Raw genomic sequence first — 2,500 nt, 5'->3', positions numbered from 1 at the left:
ATACACACACACACACACACACACACGCACACGCACACACACACATTCACACACACACACACACACACACACACACACACACACACACACACACACACACCGGCTGTACAGGGAACTGGTGAGGATACACACACACACACACTCACACACACACACACACACACACACACACACATACAGACAGACAGACAGACAAGCTGTACAGGGAACTGGTGAGGATACACACACACACATGGATGTGCACACGTGCACGCACGCACGCACGCACACGCACACGCACACGCACACGCACACACGGTGGTGGTGGCTCAGGTGGTACGTGGAGGAACTGTTCGGCAACCTGAAGGTTGCAGGTTCAAGCCCCACTCTGCCAGACACCATCAATGTGTCATTGAGCAAGATACTTTACCCCAAATTGCTCCTGGTGGAAGGGGGGGTACCCTGTGTGTCAGCCACGGCCACCGGTGTGTAAATGTCAGTGTAAATGGGTGAATGTGAGGCATACAATATTTAAAGCACTGTGAAGGAGTGGAAAGACACTATATAAATGCAGTCCATTTACCAAATGCAGTCCATTACACACACACACACACACACACACACACACACACACACACACACACCTGGTGAGAGACATGCCTGCACACACACACACACACCGTGTAAACACTGTTAGTTGTCATTGCGTAAACCTGGGCAACGGCTTGCTATACAGATACGTAGATCTCTACGTGAAACATATGGCCATGTCTAGATTTCTTGGCTCTTTCAGACAGTATATACATATCATTGTTAACTGAGATGTTGTTTTGACCATAATGTGTGTTTGTGTGTCTTTCCCCCACAGAATGCTTTAGTCAACACTGGAGTAAGTATACATTCATCAACACCTCTTGCATCTCATCAACACTGCTAACATCTCAAGTATAATGCAAAGTCTATGGCAATATCGTGCACTGTGTGTGTACATGTGTGTGTCGTCTGCACCTGCTCAAGTTTTTCTGTGCATTTTGTGTGTGTGTGTGTGTGTGTGTGTGCGCGCGCGTGTGTGTGTGTGTGTGTGTGTAACATTGTTTCTGTAACGCTGTTTGCTGTCTCTATTTCTAGTGTCCACAGCCCCAGTCCTGCCAGTGTCAGAAGGGAGAGAGAGGATCTCCAGGCAACCCTGTAAGTTAACCACACACACACACACACACACACACACACACACACACACACACACACACACACACACACACACACACACACACACACACACACACACACACACACACTCCATCCTCCTCTTCTCCTCTCTCTCTCTCTCTCTCTCTCTCTCTCTCTCTCTCTCTCTCTCTCTCTCACATACACACACACACGCACACACACACACACACACTGGCAGTGAAGATTCCGTGTCTAATGTTCCATCCATTGCTGTAGCACAGTGTTAGTGTTTAGCCTGGCTATCAATCGTGACAACAAAGTTCTTTCGAGTTCCCAGTTTTGCACTGTTTTCAAAGTAGGCCCTACATAATTCATACCTCACTTTTTGACATGAAGCCAAATAGATTAGGCTGGTGTATCAACTGCTTACGCTCTCACATTGTAGCCCCATAATGCATGTTGTTCCACCAGTGGAACGCTGTAATAGTCACTGAAAAGTTAACTACCATAGTACTACCAGAGAGAGTAGATAAGAGAGAGGTTCCATTGGCCCATTGTTTCTCGGTTCTATTGTTGCAAGGGGGAGGGGGGGGATCCCCCTTTAGGCAGACCTAAGCAGACCTAAGGACTGTTCTATTCATTGTAGGAGCATTATGACACGCCCCTTTAGGCAGACCGAAACCTGGTCACGTTAGGTGCCCATAGAAACCTATTATGTTGGCATATCTCTATATGCTTAAAGAATCTCTGGTACTACACCACTATGGCATAACACAGGGCCTTTAGTAATGCACTACGACTTGGTCATTGCCATTCTAGTAACAGCAAATTTATAACGCTGTCTTAACAGGTTAAACGTCATATTGTGTCTCTTAAATACACTTTTCACATTTGTGTCGTCCGTAGTGATTCCGTCCGTATGATTATATTTTATCAGGAGCGTTTTCTCACAGACACGCATGAAGCCTTTGCTCTGAGGTAGCCTCTTGCTGCAGATGGGCCTGCTGACGGGCCTATTCACACTTTGCTGAAAATATTCAACTATATCATAAGAACATTGTCATGACATGATCGAGAGCCGTAGCCCCTTAATGCGCGCCGTACCTCCAGTGGCATGCTGTAATAGTCATTGAAATGTACCTACCATAACACTACAATACCATGACACAACACAGGCTCTTTAGTAATGCACCACGACTTGGTCATTACCAAACTGGTAACAACAAATGTATAAAGTCGCGTCTTAAGGGGGTTAAGTAACAGATTAAGACGTGGTCATTACAATTTGAGGGAGACGGTTAAGATATAACATACAGTAGGCTATGCGCAAAGGGTTAAAGTGAATGGACTGTAA

The sequence above is a fragment of the Engraulis encrasicolus genome, unplaced genomic scaffold (genome assembly GCF_034702125.1).
Source record: "Engraulis encrasicolus isolate BLACKSEA-1 unplaced genomic scaffold, IST_EnEncr_1.0 scaffold_322_np1212, whole genome shotgun sequence".
Taxonomy (NCBI): Eukaryota; Metazoa; Chordata; class Actinopteri; order Clupeiformes; family Engraulidae; genus Engraulis; species Engraulis encrasicolus.
Note: the sequence above shows the minus strand (reverse complement) of the source record.